Raw genomic sequence first — 23,262 nt, 5'->3', positions numbered from 1 at the left:
CTCCTCATCTCTCAGTATTTAAGTCACAGTGCAGCTTCCTGACATTATTACAGCAATTAAAATGCAATTACTTTTTCATCTTTATTTTAGTTCTTGAATAATTAAAGCCACTTTACATCAAGGGTGATCCATAAAGGAAGTCATTTTGCATGTGAAAAGCTGTGAAGAGTGGAAGACATCGGGGTATCGCAGTCAGGAGAGAGCATCTGAGATCGGTTATAGTACGGTAAGCTGCCTCCTTTGCACAGCTCTACAGGATCATGGAAGGAGGCCAATTGCTGGATTTCAGTGCTTTATCTTGATTAAACGGCTGTTTCAATTTGGTATTCGCTCCTTTCATATTTGTAATCACTTTAAGATTTTCATTTTATAGTATTGCTTATTTAACTGCTTGTTTCCTGCCAAGTCTAAAAAAAGAAGGGCTTTTCCCTCCTTCCCCTTTTCAGAGCTGCAATGAAGAAAAGAGTTTACACAAAATGACTTCTATATTTAAAGTCTCCTGATGTAAATCTCTGATTGCTTTAAATAGTCAGAGCTGGTAGCTATGGCAGATAAGTGTTAGAGCTCTGTGTAGGTGCCTCCCCTCCCCTGATGCTCGGAAAGATTTTGGGGATTGCTGTGATTCCTTATCAAGTGTGTGCTGAATGCTTTCTTCAGTCGTTGTCTCTTTTGTGAAATGCTTTGAGATCTTCAGTCGTGGAGACGTTGAACCATCTGAGATATCAGCATCACAGATGTATGTAAGTAGCAGCTTCCTATGGGCAGCCCTTACCCCACACCTCTTTGCGAACTCAGGGGTCACCACTAGAAAAGATTCCTGCACACACAAATGCCATCTCTCAGATCACCCAGGATGGAGTTTTCAGATGACAGCCTAACAGCTGGTACAAGACCTGTGCAGCTCATCTTGCCCCTCCACAAAATTGCACCATGGCGTAAACTGAGTTTGATTACTGCAAGGGGCAAATAGCTTGTACTGCTAAAGGATTCTGTAACTAGCTTGTGAATCAGGGGAAGAGAAGGGAGTGGAAGAAGAAAGAGAAGGAGAAGGAGAAGAGGAATGAGAATGGGAAGGTCAATGGGAAGGGGAAGTGGAAAAGGAAGGGGAAGGGAAGGGAAGGGAAGGGAAGGAAAGGGAAGGGAAGGGAAGGGCAATGGGAAGGGAAGGGAAGGGAAGGGAAGGGAAGGGAAGGAAGGGGAGGGAAGGGAAGGGAAGGGAAGGGAAGGGAAGGGAAGGGAAGGGAAGGGAAAAGAAGGGAGTCTGGCCAAATAGTGCATTTACAAGAAAATCAAATTGGTCCTCACACTTGGCGGTCTGTAAAAGCTTATCGAAAGACAAGGCAGCTGTTGCACAGCCCTTCTGTGGCTGATTTAAAGATTGTGAGGGCTTAACTTGCTTTTACCTGTACTCAGTTGCAGTGCTATTGTGTGGGTTTTGCTTGGTATATTCATGGTGTATGGGAGTACAAGAGCCTACCAGTGTGCTGGAAAGTGATTGCCCAGAGAAAACTTGTCTCCTGCTAGATATGCTGCCTGATCAAAGAAGGGACTAATAATACAAGGGGAAATGTAAAATCTACAGGAGGAGTGGCTCAACTAGAAGCACTGGAGTCCAAGGGCTCTTTCAATGTTTGTTTTTTTCCCCTTCAAATAGGAATAATGCATTTATGGCCTTGATGGTCTCTGAGAGCTGGAAAACCCTTGCAATCCTTTGTATGGATTTTCTTTAGCCTTCTAAATCTCAGTGATATGAATCAATCATATGTGAGCAGCTCTGTAAAAATCTCACGTCCTTTCCACTATATTTCATCCGTCATCCCCTTCTCCAATCAATAGAACAAAAGCCAACTGCAATCTTCATTCATAATTGGTACAGAAAACAAGTTTGATATTTGAAAAGAAAGTTTCCATCATTTCTTCTTAACCTCAACCCTTTTCGTCTCCTCTCTCTGCCAACTATCAGGTTTCTGACGTTGTTTGATAATAAGAGGTGCCTGGTAAGAGGGCACAGAGTGTCTGACACCACTAAAAGCAACACCATCATTCCTTTTGTTGTAAATGAAAAGCTTCACAGGGACATGTGTGAGCAGAAAAACCTCCTGAGCTTAAAAGAATTGGAAGAGGTGAATGAGCAAGTAAAAGCTTGATGGTTCATCTGAGCTGCATCTCCAGCAGCACAGCCACCTCTCGCTCAGGAGAGACTTTGACTCTTCATCTCTGTTTCATACCATTTTGTTCACTTCTGGCTCTTTCCCAGTTATGCAGTGGCATAAGGCTTTTTTACGTCAGACCCCAGGGACCATGTAACCTGCAGCTTATGCCCTGTATAGGCCACAAGTGTTTCTAGAGAGAAGACCAATATCTGTAGTGTTCCAGAGGTCTTAGGGCTCTGGGGACAGAAGCTCTGCTCTGGATTTTGAAAGATCTATCTGGTGCTGCAAGCAGCACAAAGCATGGACACCCCAAAGCAACTCAGGGGGATCAGAGGGATCTCAGGTCGCTTACAACTTCGACTTCTTCCCTCAAGCTTCTCAATGAACTTCCCAACCTCTCTGCACAATGAAGGTTTAACTTTGCTGTGATTTTTGAGACAGAGAGGAAAGAAAGAGAGCAGATGAAGTCTTACATGGAAGTTTGCATGGTACCACAGCCCAGTCCTGCCCAGAAGAAGATGGCATGCCTGCAGTCTGTGGCACAGAGCGGGGTGAGCAGAGAAGGAGATGCCGTGGGAAAGGCAGTCTCACTGCTGCAGCAGTGCCAGGCACTCTAGGTGCAGAATAGCCATACGAATTACCATCATCACAGGCAACACCTTATTTTCTTCAATGCCTGAAGCAAGGTTTTATCCTGCCTGGTTTTATGCTGAAACCATATTTCTATCCCCTCCATCCCTGTCACCTCAGGGCACGTAGCTTCTCGGGGCCACAGAACTGGGGTGAGGTTTCCTCGCGGGCTGCTGTGCTCTGGCTGTGCTGCACTGTGATGGGAGCAAAGCACTGCAAGAAGAGGTGGAAAATTACCTGCAAGTCATTTGGTTTTTGTGTGAGTGGTTCTCTCCCAGTTCGCTCCACTGCAGAAGTTTCCTCTGAACACGTATTCCTGCAGCTTGTAGCCAATACTGCTTGCTTTCTCTCCTGCAGTTTCTCCTGTCCTTGGATTTGATCGAACCGAGTTTTAACTGGCGTGAATTCAGGGCTCGGAGAGCAGCGTTCTGTGAGCTACGCTCTGAAAAATTAAAAGCGTTGACCTCCGCATTTCTGTCTTCACCCTTCACCCCTGACATGTAGTAAGGCTTGGGCTCAAGTTTGGGAGTTGCTGAATTTTTATTATCTAATGCAATTTTTCTCTGCAGATTGATTTCTGTGAAGTACCTCGGGGTATTTGCTAACATAAACATTGCTCCAATGGCACAGGCTGTTTGTTTACATCGATAGGAGGAAAAGAGTCCTTATTACTGATATTTTGACTTCTTTCCTCAAGCTTCTCCTCAGGAACCAGCACGTAGGCAGTATTGATAACTGCTTTTTTAATTTAGGGCCAATTTTCTATATAGATGGATGCGACGATGCATAAATAATACACTTCTTTGCTGCATGGATTGTTTATCCCTGACTTCATTGGCATGCACGGCACACAGGCAAACCAAAAGCTTCTCTGGATGGGTATTGTCAGATAACTTGCCAGGTTATTCCCTAGAGAAAATCATCAGACACACAGAGCTGGAGTTTTTAAAGTCCTTTTATTTCATCCTTTCAATGCACTCCGTGCTGGTACAGCAAAGTTCAGGCTGAATCAGCACTCCCATTAAAATTCCTTATTTTCAGGAATTTATAAGTTGTTGGTGAAAAGAATAAGAACAGGGCAGGATTGTACAAGAGCTGAGCTCCAAGGATGAAGACATTTGCACAAAAGTTTAAAAAGCACACAAAGGAGGATGACAAATGCTCTCTGTACAAAGCAAATAATTGTTCCAGGTGGCTGTCTGGCTGCAGAAGGTAGGCTCTGGAAAAATCCTGCTGCTTAATTCAGAGGATTTGGCCATCTGTGCAGGACACCCACCCCTCCACAGCCCCCACTCTGCCCCAGGCTGGCCACAGGGGCAGCTCAGGGCTGGGGATGGGCATCGCATGGGCATGGGCAGCAGTGAAGGCCCTTCACCTCCCAGAGGGTTCTTGAGCTCTGAGGGGAAACAAATGCCTGGACAGCTTGTTTGCTGTGGTGCTTATCATGGTGCATAATATTTTCCACTTTTGAATAGATTATGAAAGGCCCAGTTCTCCCATTAATTGCAAAATTCTCAAGAATGTCATTATCAGCAGGCCTTAAATGTACACTTTAGAGTCTTAATTACTTGATACGCCATATGCCATTCCCTGGATCTAATACTGTGAGCAAAACTCATTCATGAGTGCTTTATGATGAACTCAATTTTACAGTTGATACCAATAATATTCAATTCTTTCCTAACGCTAGCAAATAACCTCAACACTTTTGCTATGGAAATATATTACTTAATCTGCTGATTTGAAGAATGAAAAGGGTTTAAAAATGCATTCTGTGTTTGGGTACTAAGCACTGACCCACTCGTGTTTTGAGGTGCTGGTGATTTCTGAAAATGAGGAATAGTGACCAACTTGTTTCTACCCAGCTCACAGAATTCTGGCTTTTATAATTGCCACATATTAAAATTACATTAGGTTTATCGTTTACGGCAGTGCCTTGCAGGCTGCATAATGCATGGAAGGATGCTCAGCATCCAGATGCTGGAGTGGCCCACGCTTCAGAAGGCGAGCATTAAGTATGGGGGATTTTCCTCAGCTGAGTGTGTGCTGTTTGGTGTTAGTTGTTTTGGATTAGCAGGAGCCTACCTCTACTCCCAATACTGAGAGATGACAAAGGAACACGCTATTGTCTGGATTATAGTTTCTTAAAAAGTTATTAAATGTTTGCTGTTAAATTTTACAAAAATGCAAGCAGGGAAATCAGGCCTGAGAGGCATAGCTGAAGCAAACATATTACCCAGAGGAAATTATCGTGGTCTTGCATGTCTTAATAAGAATAAAAGAAGAACAAAAGATACTTTATTACATGAGATTTGTATGGGTAGTTTGCTGGAATTGTTTTTTGCTTTTGTTTTTTTTTTTAGTTAGTAATTAATTGCCAGGCTAAGCTGTAATAATAATATCAGCATAGCAATAAGATAATGAGCACTGATGGATAGCAGGCATAAATTTAAATGAGTGATGTGACTGGCCTTGTATGAGTAAAGTGTCCCAGTTAATGGACAGGAAGGGCTTGGAAAAATAAATATGTAAAGCATATTGAGTAAGGCACATGAGTTAAGTTAAATGCAGTGGTGCTTTGGCTCTGCTCTCCTCTGCTTGCTGGCCTCCAAAATGCTGCAGCCATGTGCTGGCAGCCCAGCGAGGTGAGCAGTCACAGGATGAAGATGGCAGGGCTAAGCTGGTCAGTTCTGCAGCTTAATGGGGGGAAACTGGTTTGATCTTAGCAGCACGGATGTGACAATGCAGTTTGGTTTCTGATGAGTACCCAAAGTAGCACCCGATCTGTGGAAGAATGGGAGTGTTGCTTGTGTTCAGTTTTCTTTGGCCCACAAATTCTGTGTCCCAGTTGGATGCTGAGGCTTCTACTCTCCCTGCACCGCCAGAAGCAAACAAACTGCTGCCAGGGGCAGTTCAGAGCATCCTGGGTGGCTCCTGCTAAAAAAAAACAAACGTTCCTAATCTCCTTTGCCTCTGTAGAAAATTTCCTACCAGAAATCGTTTGCCAGCCTCAGTTTTTAAATCCCAGTTAGCCTTCAGCTGAGGAGCAGCTTCTTGAAGCAGCACCAGGACACCGGTGTCACACTATCACACTGCTGAGAAGAACCCACGGGAGAAGGAGCCCTGATGCAAGCCTTGATGACTTGGTAAGCAACGCACAAAAGGCGGCCAATGGGAAGAAATGTATTTTGGTGATGTAGGTGAACTATATTTTAGCCATACATCAGCAAGAGAGTGCCTAAAATGCTGCTGAGGGGACAGAAGTGCTGACCACACCTCGTGCCTTATTATGGGCTATCATTACTAAGCTGCTGTAGACAGTCAGTTCTAGCACTTTACTTGAGAGTGCTGCTCACTGTGGAGCTGTTTGTCTCCTTTGAACACCTCAGAGCACATTCCACGATTTCTCAGTATCATCTATTGCTGCAGTGTCCCAGCTCAGCAGTGCCTGCGGTGCTGCCCTGGTGTGTGCAGAGGAGGTCTGTGTGTGCTGGTAAATGTGCTATGGAGCAGTGAGAATGCAGCTAAAGCACCACTGCACATCACTGTTTGAGAACTGTAAGATCTAGAAAAGAAAGACGAGTTCAGACAGAAAAATACATCAGAAACATCATTAAACATTAATACTTGCAAAGCACTCAGAGGCTTCGATACACTGGAATTAAGGCATCTCGTACAGCCTGGACCTGTCGTGGCAGTGCTTTCAGCTTTTCATCAGCTATTTGCTCACATGCAGCTCTGCCATTGTTTTTCTTGTTTTCCCCAAATTCATGTGCCCAGGATGGTGCAGATGAGGCCTACGAAAGGAGGTGGTTTGCCTGGGAGCTGTGAATTGCCCTCTGGCCAAGTAGTTGGTCCCTCCCTCCTCCAGGTCTTTGGTTACAATGCTCCTATTGCAAACACAGGTGTTTTTTGCAGTAGATGAATTCTTTGATGGCTTGCAAACAGAAGACTCAGCATGCAAAGATGAATGCTTCATGCCATCTCCCATTGACCTATCTCTTCTCGTGGGGCTCTGGCAGGGCTGAGCAATGCCTCAGGACTCAATAAGGCTGAAGGCTGCAGAGAGCTCAACTGTGGTTGCGAGTGACATCAGCAGCCCCACTCCAGTTACAGCTCCCTGCAGAGCAGCAGGGTGCCCCCAGGATTCGGCTGAATGATGCACAGGAGCCTCACAAAGAGCAGGAGATGCGTGTGATGATCATACGCCAAAATGGATGTGGGCAAGATGCCTAACACGATGTAGGGGCTTGAGGAATTGCTGGAGATGTGCAGCCAGCCCTGGCACTTCTCTTAAATGAGAACTATCTTTTTTTGCTGGGATAATCTATCATACTTGAAACATTCGAAAGGCTGTATCTTTCCCCTTAACCATTTTATCATTTTAATTTAAAAGCTTTTTAAAATTATCACCCAAATAAATGATAAGTAGTAACAGGGTAAACTCCTCTGAGCTCTCCATTAGTGCAAACAATGCAATGTGACTGTGTTCTATTTACAGAAAATTAATGAACGTAAAAAAGATGAAGTGCACGTCATCCTGGTGATTGTAGGTTGTTTTTCATGCAATGAGGTTTGCAGCTTTATCCATTAAATTCTGGGACAAAAGAAACGTCCCCACAATTTTAATAGTTGTAATATATGATTGTATGTGAAGGGAAAAGGAATAACATTTATTTTATTTAATGAAGACTAATGAAGTTGTTCTGATCTTTCCATTACAGTTTCAACAAATTTTTCTAATCAGGAAGATCCTGCTTTCTGAAAGCTAATTTTTCATCTTAAACATCATCTAAAATGCCAGCATAATAGTGAAATGCAGGAGCAATATTATAGGATGCCAGAAGATTTCCAGTACTAATTGCAAATTGTTGCATTTCAGAGGTTTTTTGGTTTCTTTTTTGATTAAGAGAATAATGCTCAGGTTACTAGAGAAAGGTTTGCTTTTCTGTCATGGTGCTTTATCATTTATTAGACAAACATGGCAGATATTGGCTGATACTTCAGCTGGGAGGCACGAAGGAGTATGTTTCCTGAGTCTGGTCAGGGTAGGACACCGGACAGTGTAAAATAAAGGACAGTGTTGGGAGATGGAGAGAGTGAAGGAAGTAATGACTGCAACCAGGTCTTCCTGGGGCACTGCAGTCAGTAATGATATTCTTTGAAAAGTGTCCTTGGCTCATTAAGCCAAGGTTCAGGCTGCAAATACTGGGAAGTGATCAGGGCCAAATTTTAGGGAATATGTATGTTAAGATTCATGAATGAGCACGGCTGTAGGGATCCAGATGCTTTGGGGATCCCAAAGCACCAGCAATTCCTTTGGTGCGGGCACCTAAACAATTCCATAGGCAGGACAGGGTGCTAAAGGCAGCAGGACTGAAGGTCTCTGAGAATGCCCTAGTCAGTGGTCATGACTTGCTTTTGGGGGGTTTTCTATGAAGACCTGTCCCATTCCCTGCTGTAAGCTGCTGTGTTTCAGACCATGTGCAGCAGCATTGCTTATAGGAAAAAAAGAAGTAGTTGCCCAGGCTTGTGCTGTCTTAATTTCTGTTATATATATCTTCTGCTGTGTTGGTGCTGCTACATAAATCTGTCTAACACCTTCTCATAGCATTAATAGGGTTGTTGAGCCGTCAACATTTTTCACACCTGACAGTTTCTTAGAATGCATCAATTATTTTTCTACCTTTGTTCACAGTTTTGCTGTGTTCTGGAAAAAAAAAAAAAAAAAAAAAAAAAGAAAAAGAAGAAAGAAAAGAAAGGATTGATTTTACTTTTGGTTTGAATAGAAGAACTGAAGTATTTTATAGCCTTTGTGTAAGCACAAACATGATAACTACCACAGGTGATGGTGAATCTTGAACTGGTGAACTGCCATTTTCAGGCCAGCAGGTGTGAAGCAGAACAAGCAGGACAGGAAACTCATGCTGAAAATAACAGGAAAAAAATCACTGCCTGTTATTGCCATTTCTAGATATGCTGATGCACATGTATACACTCGTGGATTCACACAGAAACTACGTCTGTCCTTAGCAAATTGGTTTTATTGTATAAACTTCTTGTCATCTGCCTTGTGTCGCAGCAGGTCTTCCTCTGTTTGCTCTCCCCATTATTCACTGCCTCTCCTCCAGCTTAATACTGGAATGGAACCCAGGAGGTGGCAATGTGATGAGTCCTTTGTGGCACCTCTTGCCTTGTTTGTCTGGAAAAGCACTACATCACACAATGACAGATGATAGGTTCTTTTTGTATTTACTTAGGAGTCCTGATGTCTCACTAGCAACGAGACTTTTTATTCCTCTATTTACTTAGCTCTTTCCCTCAGCAGTGTAACCCACACTTCTACTTGACTTCTTTCTTGCCCTTACACACATAAAGTAGAAAGCTGGCAATTTTAATAAGTACAGACTCTGCTGCCTAATTGAGATTAACATAGGTAGTTAAAGTATTAGCACAGGAGCTGAACCTTGGTGGCTTTCAGGAATTGCTCATTTCTGTGCTGGGTCAGGTTCTGATGAGTTATTTTAATACTTCCATATTTGCAGTGCGACGTCATGGGATAGACCTACTTATGCCATCCTGCCCTTCATGGTGTGCGCAGGGAGGGAGCCTGAGAGAGAGGAAAAACCCACACACATGCACAGACCTTCCATCTGTCTCTCTGATTTACATGCTTCAACACACTCTGGTGCTAGCCAGAACTCTGGGCACTATGTGTCCTTGCATGGCCAGGAACCAGCGTGACCCAGGCTCCTGCTTGCTTGAGTGATGCTAGAAAGAGTGTCACTTGCTGCCTGTCAGTAAAATCCTGCCATTAAATGACTCCAGAAGAGATAGTTCCTACACTAATTTTGCAGTCGTTACTACTAGCAGCAACAGACAGGTAGGTGATTTGGGCAGGTTACACTTACCTCTGCCCTGAATGCCCCCCAGAACACAAGGGATTTCTGAAGATTGCCCTGCTGGCAATCAATGATGGATTTCCTCAGGTTTCTCTTTTTCTGTTGAAGCTGTTCAAGGCTCTTGGGGGATGACTTCTCTCTCGCACTAAAGCTTCAGGGTGCACAGCCCCAGGAAGGACAGCACCATGACCTCTGAGCCACCCCAAACTCCAAGGCCTGGGCCTTGCCATCGCAAGCAGAATGGGCACCAGGCAGCAGTCCCTCTGTGGCTCAGCCCAAATGCTGAGCCCAGGGCAGGGAGGAATGGCAGCGGGTTGGAAACATGAGGGATGATCTGCATAACTTTGATCTCTGAGCACAATTCTTGCCCTAAAAAGGGCACAGCTGTCACTCCGTTTGTCAACATCAGCAAGTCATTATGTAAAGCTATACATCATTGTACTTTTGACTTTGTTGCTTGTCGTATCGGTCGGAGACCGATAGATGGACCACTTGGTCTGTGTGAGGTAACCGCACGGTGGGGAATGCGCAAAGCTGGAAGGGCTCCTCTGGCTCCAGCTAAGCTTGTTATTTTTTCCTCTAATAATAGAGTGAGAATCGAGAAGGAGAGAGAAAATTAGCAGGAGAAAAAGCAGTTCCTCTTTGTTGAATAGACAGTTTAATTTATTCCTGAGCACAATGTACCTGAAGAATGATAAGAAACAACTTTGATATCATGCTAAATAAATAAAAAAGAGGTTACATAACCTAATTTTCCCTGGGTCTTGCAGCAGTTTCTATTTTATCAGCTTTCGTTTAACCAGAGCAAAATTAATAAGATGAGAAAAGGCTACCTGGAATACTATGAGATTTCTTACAATGACAAGGAAAGAGTCTTTTAGCTAATTATTTCATGTGTAGGTTGCTGTCTGGCATGTCAGAAGGACTCACCTGCAGGAGAGGCTGATGTTATATGTGGGGCATTGAGGTCTGGTGATGGGCTGGCAAAACTGCTGCTCTGGGGCTGCATGAGGTGCTTGGACATTGGAGACGGAGAGCAGCAGGGCAGGAGAAGAACACTGCTGTAGATTTGTGTTGTTTTTCTCATGAGAGACGTGATAAACCATGGTAAGCACCCAAGATTTCAAAGGCAGTTGATTAAAACAAACTGAAATTACTTACTCCCTGTGAGAGCATAACAAGCCCTTCAGTTATTTCCTCTCATGGTTTCCCAAAGAAAAGAAAGCAAAATATGAAAATAAGCTGTTTTTTTCTTCTTTTTCTTTTCTAGATTTTTATTCCATTTGATGTAGAAATTGACCAATACTACAACAGTTGCAGTGAGAGGAGATCGTGACACCTCCACGCATCCCTTCCCCTGTGTCAGACCTTCAGAGTCCCTCCCCAGCTGATGGTGGCTTCAGGCACAGCTTTACCATTTTGGCTCTGGATGTGTTTTAATATCAGTCTGGGGAGGGCAGTGGATGTTAGACGTAAAATTCCCCTTAAAAAGCAGTGGTAGGTAATTATTTTCTGTTTCTGCAGAGGAGGATGTACATGTAGATACTGTAGTTTTCCTTTTGGTGAGTATGACTAACACTAACCCATGCAGGAGGGCATCTGTGCCTTCTCATTAACTGGAGGGGGAGAGCAAAGGGGAGCTGCACTCATGCAGATACAGCCTGTAAAGCTTCTGTGTAGCGCAGTAACATCTTTTGCAGTAAAATTTTCAGAGAGGCTTAAATTGTTACGGTGAAAGGTAGAAGGTCCCAGGAGCTTGTTTTGTTCTTTCCTGCTCCTCTCCTTGGGCATGGCTTAAAGGCTCCTGGTAAGGAGCAGCGCTGGTGCTGACAGTGGCTGGGAGCTGGCTATGCTTCTCCAGAAGAAACACCCATCTGCCAGCTGCTAGTCCCAGGGCTTAAAACAGCTCTCACAATGGTCTGACATGAAGCTAAGCCTCTTATCTTATGTGTTGTAACCATGCAGCTGGAAGCAAACTTATATATGCAAATTGTACATCAGTAAATAGTGACAAATGTGACCTGATTCCTCTGGCATTACGCATTTATATTGGTATCTTTTGTGCTTTGGAAATACAAAATGGGTATGGGAAAATAAATTAGAGAGTGTTGGAAGTTTTGTCACCAGAGGTACTTATCTTTTTTTTTTTTTTTTTTAAAGGAAGGAACTCTCAGTTGTGCTGCAAGTTGAGAGACACTAGCCTCAGAAAGCCATTGGATGTTTTTGGCTTGCTTCCTGCAGTCCTTACTGCTGTAGTACCACTCAAACAAGGATAAAACTCATGAGTGTCTGGTTCAGTAAGTCATTGCGTGGCTCCCTCTATGGGCCTCCGTGTACCACTCTGCCCGTTTGTCTCAAAGCACCTGGTGACACACAGACATGGGGTTACAGGCAGACCCTTGCTGGTACTCTTGCTACCAGGCCAAAGGCATTTATGGCCACAAACGTCTGACACATTGGTTGAAACAGGCATTCCTCATGTCCAAGCTATGCTGCAAGAAAACTATTGCAGTCCATTTACCTTACTCGGGGTCCTTTCCAACCCAAGCCATTCTATGATTCTGTAATTCTACAACCACCTTTCCACCCTAGATAAAATAATGCTATAGCATAGCAGGCTGCAGATATGCTTTACACTAGATTGTAGAATGGAAATATATTGCAGATGGTATTTACTTAAAAGACAAGTAAATTTTTATTTCTGTCTCTGCAAGGAGTAAAACTAATTAAAAGCTAGGCAGAGTGTTTTCTTCTTCACTTGAACATTACAATGAGTGGTAACATCTGCGTTGTACAATTTATTATTTGTGTGTGCAATGTTGTAAAATATACTTTCCCAGCATTATAAGCTGGTGTACTAATTTACATTAAAATGCTAATTTAATTTGGAGTAGAAGAACTCAATATTATTTCTTTTCTTCAAAGTATCTTTCTCATCCCATTCCAGAACTCCAGGGAAACTGTTCTAGAATGACTCTGGGGAGTCCTCTTACCACATACAATGGTCTGTTAAATACAGGATGCAACTTCAGCTGAACTCAACGCTGGGACACTGGAACTGGAAAAATGCCCTGTAGTGTTCCTTGAATCAACAAGATTTGAGCCAAATGAGTCGGCAGAGTCTCCTAGTCATTGTCCTGAGTCGCACAGGCAGCCTTGCAGTACAGAGTGGGGATAGTGACTCAGGAAGTAATACTTCTGGTATAACATAATACGTTATCACAGCTTTTCATCCAGCAGCCACCTAATGCAGAGCACAGCGGGAGTCCTCTTTGCAAGGACAAAAAGTATGCTCACTGCCACGCAAGCATCCAACTTTACTCATTTTACTTCTGCAGTGGTGTTCCATTCAGCCTTTCTCTCCTTCTCCACTTATTGTCCCCATCAACCAAACCCTTAATAGACCCCTCCAAGTCCATCCATCCTTTGTTAAATCCCAGGGAAGGCTGCACCCTCCTGAGAGGTGCAGTGCTTCCAGGAGACACGTAGTGCTGTGCCTCAATGTATGTGGGAGGGAAGGTAGAGACACGGGAGCTGGAAAGGCTGCTTGTCCCCTAGTGTATGATATGAGCTCAGCCCATTCCCCCTATGACTCACACTGTTAGGAGACTAATTAAGCAGAGGAATATCTCTGTATGGATTATAAATAGCCTGAGGGAGTACATAGGGTAAATCAAAGGAAGACCTTGATCACTGTCATTGGCAGCTTAAATCAGGCAGTGTGACTTTGCACAGGGATGACTCAAACAGGAGTGTGGGAATTGCTGCTCCTTCTCCTGAGCACTTGGCTGATGGCTCTCCTTTGCCACTGTCTTACCTGACTGCAGCTCCAGCCTGGCACTGATAACACAATGTCACCATGTTAGCAGACGTACTGTGAATAAGCTTGTGGGCAAGAACCTTCAGATCATGTGTGTTTAATCTTGAGGTGATTGATTTAGCCTGTGTACAAGGGAGTAGCCTTTTCTACCACTGCAGCCAAGTTTATTGGAGACTGTGAATTGATCTGAGCCACTAGATGCTACCAGTAGGGCTTTGCTGTTAGCGAGCAGAAGTGAAGACACATCAGCTTCAGCTCTCTTTTGGAAAGAGTCATTAACCCCCTGGCTGCTGTTAGCCTGGAGATATTCAGCAAGGATTTGTCTCTTTCTCTGTGCTTTTAACCTTAGCTGTGAGCTGTTTCTTCAGTGTTGAGAGTTGATTGCATTCCCAATTCTACTTAAGCTGGCAGAATATCTTTGTGCAGCCCATTACTGCCACCAGTCATCTAAATTACATAATTTGCATTGATTTGGTTAATACAAAGAGGTTTTATCCATTTAGAATGGGAAATGATTTTCTGTTGCTGTTGTTCACACAACCATTGCAGACAAAGTAACGTCAGGTGTTCTTCTGCCTTCCAGATACCTCCATTCCCACCGCAAGGCTGGGTGTCAGTGTGGCATTGTGGCACGTCACAGGAAGGTATGGGACACCCCTGCCTTTGTGCTTCTTACCCACAGACAACCATGATCACTAGAGAAATATTAAACTGATACTCATCACCTCATCAGCGCATGGGCTGCAAAGTATTAATACAATAAAACAAACTCTCCCCCTTCTTTGGCTTCCATGCAGAACTGCCCCTCTGATGAAGAAATCCAGATTCCACTTGGGTTACAGCTTCACTTTAGCATCAAGTTGAAAATCCTATTCTATTGTCATGGTGAACAAGGGCTGAAGTAAGAAAAGGAAAGATTATTTTTTTTTTTTTAAAGTTGGTTTTTATTACAGCTGGAAGGTAGAACTGAAAACTCTGGAAAGCCACATCAAACTCCATATAGTCAGATTCCCTCAGTGATTAATTAATCAGAAAATAAATCAAATAAACTGTGTTTTTCTCCGCTTCTTTTGCTGGATCCCATGTTATGCTCTTGACAATCCCAAGGGGATCCTTCTGCTTCTGACTGTTGCAATCCACTTTATTCTCTTGCCCTTTGTTCAGTCCCAGGGTGCTTCTACCTGCCATGAGTACGAGGAGATGATAACAAAAACCCCACTGTCTGTGGGGAATGATCACTTTACCTTTATTACAATCTGTTTTCAGGCAGCATGTCTTTTTGTGTTCAGTTTTTTGCACTGCAATCTGCATTGCTCAGTGACTTTAGAACAAATTGAGTTACTCCTTCTCGCTCATTAAAAATATTTTGTGTCTGAAAGGGAGCTGAGGACAGAAGGGGGAGAGAGAAAGCATCATTATGAGCATGAATTGCTCTCTGATCTTGTTTGGTTTCATCCTAGCCTGTGGAGCAGAAAGTGTTCTGTCTGGCTTTGGCAAAGCCAGAATATGAAAGTTTTTAATTACCATCAGCCATTGTATATGCTTGTTATAGAGCCAGCATAAGAAAAATTCAGTCAAATTGGTTTATGGTTAGTTTTTTTTTTTTTTTTTTTCTTTTCTTTTTTTCCATAAAGCTATGGGTGTGCTGTGAAGCATAAATAAATACGTATACTTTGGTTTCAGACCTCATGGCCCATGGCATATGTTCTTAAGAGGGAAACAATTCCTTGATGGCTGCAGCAGTCGCAGTATCGTAACCTTAGCCCCCCATGTGTGCTGGTGCTGCCCGCTGCAACAGCTTGTGGAGCTGACACACGCCGGGTGCTGGGTATGGAGCCTCACCTCTGCACATTGCTTGGTTGTGCTGAGAAGGAGCAGCCAAGGCAGCAGTGCTCATATAACACTTAGAGAGTAAATGATGCCCTCTGTTATGTTTGAGTGAATCTGGAAGTAAAATCTGCTACAAGTGTGATGCTCCTGGCCCTCCCATGGAGGGAAGTACAGCAAGGCAGCCAACTGGGTGCACCAGGGGTGTGCAAACCCTCGCTCCCGGCATGGCAGCCTGGGTGTGAAGGGCACCTGGGCTGTTTGTCGGGCTCTGCAGGCTGCTCTTGGGGCAGCTTGTTCTGAGCAAGTCCTGCAGAGACCTGGCTCACACTCCCAGCTGCATTCACACACAGCTTTGTACAACCAGAACAGGGCATGTTGTTCTCCCATGAGAACAAACAGCTCCTCAGGCTGTTCTTTCTTTCTCTGCCCTTCCTTTGGTCCCAGAGCAGAATGAACCCAGCACCACAAACAGCTGAGCACCAGAGAAGAAGACATAATGTCTGAACTGCGTGTCAGGCTGCTGAGGGAGGACTGGCTGTGCTGTCTGGGGTGATGTCTCACAACATGTCTGTCTGTCCTGCAGCAGTGTGCACCAGAAGGAACGGTGGCTGCTGCCTGTCTGCTCTGCTGAGTGCCCAACGCTGACCTCCAGCCTTAGGTCCCACAGCACTGCTGGTTCTCTTGGAGCCTGGAGAAATCTGCCAGAAGCATAAGGAACTCTCATCTTGTTGTTTTTCTATGGTTGGTCCTGTGTCACAGTCACGCTTTCTGGCTGTCCCTACTGGCCCAGTAAATGGGATTTCTTTACCTTTTGTGCTCAAACAGAGGATACAAAGTGTAACTGGGACCTGTGCTTTATCAGTGTATAGAAAATAAGTTGATTGGAGTCAAACCGGTCAGCAGACACCCACCCTAGCTGTTGTTATACAAATAAGGTGTCCATGGAGATCAAGAGACTAAATCTAAGAGACATAAAGATCTGGCCCTTGCCTGTTGGGGATCCAGCTGTACGTACCGACCTGCCTGTCCTCTCCATCTTCACAGCAGCACCCCCAGAGGGCAGGGGAGAGGAGATCACTCATAAGAGAGGAGATGCTGTGAAGAGGCAGTGAAGCACTGCCTGTTCCCTGCTGGGTGCTGAGAACAGGTGCTGCTCTCCAGCAGCCAGCACCCATCCAGCCCAGGTAGCTCAGTTTTAAAGCAGATTAAACCCAAAGATCACAAGAAATGAAGAAAGGAGAAAAGAATGGTTTGGGGGCAGAGCCATTAGCAAATCTCTGTAAAATGTTTTTTCCACTCTTCCTGCTATTAAAGTCATTTTTTTTTCTTTAACACTCAAACTGATTCTGCTTTTGCAGGCTTAGATTTGATTTAAAGTGCTGTTGGCTCAGTTGTGGATTAGCTGGTTCAGACAAGCCTGCAGGCGGATCCCATTAGCACCCGCTCTTCCCCCACCTTTGTGAAGCCTTGCTGGGACCTGCAGGGATGCAGCTGGAACAGCAGCTGATCCAGCAGTGCCAACACCCACACAGGGCCCGATCACACTCCCATACATGTGAAGACCAAAGAGTATGAACAACCAGGCAGTACAATGCTATACGTATCCATTTGTCTATTTTTCTAGGATATTTACAACTTCTTCTTCCCTTAATCTTAGCAAATACATAGACATGTTACCTGCTTGACAGTTTTTCTGGAAGGTTTTTGTCTAGTTACTAAAAATTTTCTTTCTGTGAAAGCTTTTAATAATTCACATCCAGCCTGGAAAAACACCGTGAGGGACATTATCTTTTCAGCTGTGCTGTATGGGGCTTAGACCCTGCTTGCCAGACTGCTCAGTGTTCTCCTTTTAACTATTAGGTCTCAGCAATTGAATTAATTTTGCTTTTCTCCAATTTTAATGTATGCACTTAAGAGACTGGCTAGTTGGCTGGCCAGGGAGGAAGTTTTAGATTTCGAGAGTTCTTCATTGAGAGAGCAGTAAGGTGCTGGCACAGGTTTCCCAGAGAAGCTGTGGATGCCCTATTCCTGGAGGTATTCAAGACCAGATTGGATGGAGCCCTGGGCAGCCTGGTCTAGTACCAGATCTGGAGGTTGGTGGCCCTGTCTGTGGCAGTGGGGTTGGAACTTGATCCTTGGGGTCCCTTCCAACCCAAGCCATTCTATGATTCTATGATTGGCATGATTCTGACCAAAGTCCATTTATCTGCCTTGATTTTGCTGACTATCCTGCCTGTTAATTCTAGTCAAGCTCTTCCATATCCATATTTTTCTCTTCCAGAGAATTGTCTGGTCCAGTGTTTTGATACGCAGTTACTGGATTATAGTACTGGAGAACCAAGATTGCAGGAAGATGTGCTCTGCTAACTGACTACAGCTGGAGTCAGGGACTATGCTCAGCATTTGCAGAATTAACGCAATTTCAGCACTGAAAGTCGGCAGAAAAAGAATGAAAGTAAAATCTGATTCCTCTAGCTGGATAGAAACTTCATGATAAAGCATCACAATTAGAAGGATATGTTTTAATGGTTTTGTAATTACCCTAATTTTCAGCATCGCACAGCTCTCAGGTCCAGGCAGCACAAGCAGAAGGTGGCTGCGAGGCCTCGTGCTCAGGTACAGGTGGGCTGGCAGAGCTTGTCAGAGGTGAAGCACCTACTGAAGGATAAGCAGCTGTACATTGCCAGGAAACATTAAAAAATACAGGTAAAATGTGACACAGGAATCTTTTATCTCTGATAACTTAAGTACCTATGAAAACATGGGAATTATCTAGAAGTAATATGCATAATAATATGCATAAATACATGCAATGTGTGCATATAAGTCATATATGTATGCATGCATCTATTTCAAAGCAAAGACATTGGAAATGCACACCTTTGCTTCTAAGGGTTAACTATATTTCATTATTACACAGTTTAAATCCTCCTAACATATAACTGCCAGTATGACAAATATTCTTTGGTTCCTTTCTTCCTATACAGTGTTAATTTCTTAATGTCAAATGTGATGCTTTTGACACTCATAAAAAGTACTAATTTGTAAATTAATTTATTTATAGTCTTCTCTATGGAGTTCAGCACCATCGAGTCTGAATGCCCTTGAAAAGTTGCTAGGTGACACTGTCATACCTCAGTCTGATGAACAAATGAGAGCTCGTAATGTTGATGCAGTGACTTTAACCAAGCATTCTGCTTTCATTTTGATAGACTTTTTGATTGCAAATCGTTTGTTGTGAACTGCAAACAAGCTCAAATTATCCTATTCTCCAGTTATGGCTTGCTTCATAACTAAACTGGTTCATAGAATCAATGCAAATCTTTCTGTGTTGTTTTTATGGAAATCAGAGCAAATTCAAATATTTACAGACACACCAATATTCATAGCCTGTTCCAGGAAATGAACAAACCCACCACATTTTCACAATGTTGAACCTGAACAGCATTCATTGACAACGTTGCTAATTCCTTCCTTTCTTACCTGTGCTGGAAATGGAATCCAACTGATCGGAATCCTCTTTGTAATGCTTTTTCACGTTGAGGAAGATGAGTTAAAACAACGGGAGGGCACACAGAGCAGAGGCACATGGATGTGTGTGTGTGCTTGTGAACACCGGGCTTGGGAATCAGCTCTGACTGTACAGTTCCTTGATCAGAACGAGCATGGCTTTCTCCCAGCTCCGTCCCAGCAGCTGGAACCATATTGCTAATATTACAGCATTATGGCAGGGAAGAGGATGAAAAGAGCCAACAGCCTCTTATTTCACTTCCTTCTTTTCTGTTTCATTTTTTTCTCGAAACAAGCAAATAAAAATAAAAACAACAATTCCTATTATCTTTCCTCCCTGCTTTGGAATAGTAACGCTGCTGCACTGACTCAGAGCGCTCACAAACAAGGTGATTCCATTTAGGTGGGATTGGTGAGAAATGTGTTTCTGACAATTTTCCTGCAGATTGAAGCCTACCGAGCTGGGAAATGTCTCTCAGTGGGGCTTTTCTGCAGTGAAATCGTGAGTTTGAAAAGGGACTGTCGATGGGCTTTCAAGACTTTGGCCTGGCTCTCTCTAGCAACATTTTTGTGATCCAAATTGGCATCGATTTGAGATGTGTTCCTGTGCAGGGTAAGCAATAGCTTACAGCAGCTGCTAATTAGCTCAGCTCTGCTCTGTACTTGCTTTTCATGTCTAGATACCTCCTTCAGAAATAAGGAGCAGAAGGAAAACATCCAAGCAGAAGAATCAGAAGGCAAAGAAAAGGGAATGGATGGGGATTGCAACTGAAAAATTAATGAGGAGAGACCTCATTTCACAAAGCTTATATAAAGTCGGACTGCATCTGTGCAAGGAACAGTGACCCAGAAAGAGAAATTTGTAAAAATTCAGGGCAAGGTGCAAAACTTGGTATCCTCCTTCCCTCCAAGACCCACCTACCCTCACACACAAGGATCCTTTGCTTCAGGCCACTGCAAACACCTCTGTGATGTCCCCTCATCCCCGCAGCAGGCCCTGGCTGCAGCAGCAAGACACACTGCTCACAGAGGTGAGTCTGGAAAGCTGTGCTGTGAGGTCAGGATGAATTGTCTCACATTTATCAGGATATATCAAATCTCCTTATGTACCCTATTTACTTTTTACTGTCTGCTCAGTATACACTTTTGTTTGTTGTTAGCTTCTGCATGAGGTGAAGTACTGCTGCTCCCCATCCTGCTGCCTGGAGAGAATTCCCTTCCAGGAGAGTCTGGGGTTGTTCCCAAGTGAACTGCTAAAATCTATTTGTGGTATGTCAGAACAGCAGAAGTCTGCAGGAAGTCACCCAGCTGAGAAGAAAAGCAAACTGAATAATGGCACTTAGAGCTAAAAAGAATGAGTAATATGTCTCATTACTTTACAGTGAAAACGCACAATTAATGGCATAACCTTACGTAACCAGACCCAGAAAAAAATGACCTTTTGCACCTTGCAGGACAGGGCTGGGATTCTCAACCCAAAAGCCTGCTCCCTCAGTGCCTGGCAAAGAGAGTTCTTCAGGTCTCCCTGGAGGAGAGGGACATCTCCAGCCCTGCCACATCAGCACGCAAGATTGAACTGCACCTTGTCTGCTTGACTGTTGCCTTGAGCAGGAGCTCAAGGGGAATTATTTAAAATGAAGTCTGCTTTCTATATTAAGCACATCTCAGGTAATACCGAGCAGCTCACTCTCTACTATTAATGGGTCTCCAGGTATTAGCAGAGCACTTCTCTCTCCTATTAATTTCTCCTGTCAATCTTTGCCTCACAGTTCAAAAAAGGGATCGAGGCATCATCTGCTATCGTGTAGCATAGGCTTCTCCTCTGAGCAGCATTGCCTGGTAGCAGCCAGTCTAATGTGATTGTTTCCAAACCAGAAAGGACAGCTGTCACTTGCCTCCCCAGAACGTACTCACAGGATATAATCAAGAAATCTTCTCAAAGAAGTTGTTCAAAGCTATGCTTACCAAACGACTGTTAAGACAATAAACTAGTTAATTTGCTCTAATGGACAGGTGCAGTGTGAGTACTTAGTGTCTCGTTAATATTGACTGGCGATACTTAAAAGAATCCGAATGCTAGCTGCTAGACTGGATAAAGCACTGATGATAAATATTTTTACTTCTACAAGCAGTTAATTCCAGTTTAGTTAACAACTGAAATTAAAATGTTTAAAACTCACACGTTGCAAATCTGTTCAGCTTTCCCTTTCAGGTGCTCATTGTTAGCTCTCACAAGGTGCCACCATACCATGGTAGGTATTTCTACTGAAAAAACTCAACTGGATCCTCCCTACATTTCGCACCAACTCGTTCTTCTCCCTCCTGACTCCCCTACTTTAGCCAACATGATGATATAAAGCCAGCTTGTGCAAGGTAAGGCTGAAGATGATTATTCCACTTACAAACTGGGAGCACAACGCTGGGAGTTGCATCCAGCAAGACACTCTGCTGCCAGCATCCTGAGCAACCAAAGAACCCCAAAGCAACACGTTTGTTTTTCAAAACAAGGGTTTCCCAGGGGCAGACCCACTTAGGGGTAGTGGGACAACCTCTGCATTGTTATTTGTGTGTTTTGCTTTTGGTTAAGAGTACTGTTTAACATGAACCACGTAGGGAGGTTACTGGACCCCACCTCATGTTCTGTGCAGTCTCATGAACCAGGGTAAGGGCTGTTTGTCCCCTCTTATGCCCTGAAGCAGAGGGCAGAGACTATTACGCTATCTGTTTCACAGTTAGGTTTGGAAAAATATAAATTGTTCCATAACTTGTTTTCTTTCTGTTTCAGCAGCACATTATCCATTGTGCTGCTGGCTCCTGCAGCATTCCGATCTGGGGATCTCTGCTCTGGGGAAAAAGCGTCACTACGGATTGGCTTAGGGAAGCTTGTGCAGACAGGCAGTAGCTCCTTAACCTTGGGATAGTGATTAAAACATCCTTTGATTCTGCTGTGAGTCAGGTAACAAAACAAAAGGCCTCAAAAGGTCTGGAGAGGGATGTTCAGTAGATAACAAAACCTACTAAGACCTTGCTGTTGTGGCAGGCAGTTTCTGTACATTAAACTTAAGTCTTGCTGAAGCTTTCTTAAAACCATTTATGTACAGTTTCTTTTCAAAGAAATACAGGGGAATTATTCTCTCTCCTCTTCCTGAATATCTGATTATTTAGCAGAGTTGAATTATTACTGGCTTAACAAAGAACCATGTGCAATAATAGCAGTACTTTTGTAGTAAATTCTATGTTTTGCCTTTTGTGAGCTGAAGGAATCTTTTTGATGCTGACAGGCAATTGATTAGAGCTGGGTAAATAGTTTTAAGCAGACAAAATATTTCTTAAATCTTAGCATTTAGGGGATTCAGAATAATTTCCTATCCCTTATCACCATTTAAAAGGATTTTCGTTATCCACCAAACAGCATAGATTAAAAAAATAAATTGCGAAACAGTGGTTTGCTGATAAACCTTTGACACTGACTATCTGGTCTTTATCAAACCCAACTCACTTGAGCTTTTCCTGCTTTTTCTCTGGTGGCTATACATTTCCAGAGGAATAAAATACTGTTCTATGTAACAAGCAAAGCATATCTAAGGACACATTTCCAAGAAAATGGATTTCAAACTTTTGATGTTTGTAGTCATTGTCATGAATTTTTATGATGATAGACATCATAGGAAGCAATAGGTATCGAAATTTTTACAATAAAAGAGCAACAAATTGATTCTGAATCTTTAGTGTATTGACATTTATGTGAACTCATTATTCTAGCATTTGACTAAACTCTCTAAATTCCATTTCACTTCAAAATTTTTGTGTTTGTTATGCCAAAAGTACTGTATGGAAAAGTGATCTCCAGTTAATTCTGCACCATAATAAAAGTTGTGACATTTACTACAATGACCACTATGAGATGCTTGCTTTCTTTTTGGTGCTGATAAAATTGCTCTAATAGCTACATGATTACTGATCCAAATATAAAAGCATAGCTCCCATCAGCAGAAACCATAAGCAAAGGGCCACACCAAAAAAAGTTCTGCATTTTCAGATGATGTGGGTAAAGATCTGGTTTCAGAAAAATCCTATAATAAATATATACCAGAAACAGCTCTTAAAGATGTTCTATAGCTGATTTCCCTGTATAGTTCATCTTCTAGTTCTTCCTGTTGCTAAGATACTAGCAGCACTGCCTTTCACTGTGGCTTTGGGATTTGAAGATTTATATTCCCTTACTCCCAGTAAAAGTCTCCTCCATATACTGCATCCATACCTTTTCTGGCACTTTTACTTTCAGAAAGGACAGGTGGAGAGTGTAGGTGACAAAAAGCCACAGCCATCCAGTTACTCCAGTGGAACACTCCTACCTTACAACCACTTACAATCTGGCCTGGTAAATGTTACAGCTTTATTTAGCAATTATGGTTTT

At 43.3% G+C, this 23,262-nt stretch overlaps 1 long non-coding RNA gene across 2 annotated transcripts; it reads left to right on the top strand.

The window, feature by feature from the left end:
- Nucleotides 1-1,207: 1,207 nt before the first annotated feature.
- Nucleotides 1,208-22,730, top strand: LOC146543325 (uncharacterized). 2 transcript variants are annotated; one of them, XR_014886592.1, is made up of 3 exons: nt 1,208-5,929; nt 10,956-16,076; nt 17,617-22,730. It is a non-coding gene; the product is annotated as an uncharacterized LOC146543325 (long non-coding RNA). The 2 variants fall into 2 exon arrangements; XR_014886591.1 differs by having other exon boundaries at nt 10,956-18,041; nt 19,526-22,730.
- The last annotated feature ends 532 nt before the right edge of the window (nt 22,731-23,262 follow it).

Source organism: Meleagris gallopavo, chromosome 15, assembly GCF_905368555.1.
Source record: "Meleagris gallopavo chromosome 15, MGAL_WU_HG_1.1, whole genome shotgun sequence".
Lineage (NCBI taxonomy): Eukaryota > Metazoa > Chordata > Aves > Galliformes > Phasianidae > Meleagris > Meleagris gallopavo.
The sequence above is the reverse complement of the archived record's forward strand: the minus strand, read 5'-3'. Positions and strand labels throughout refer to the sequence as shown.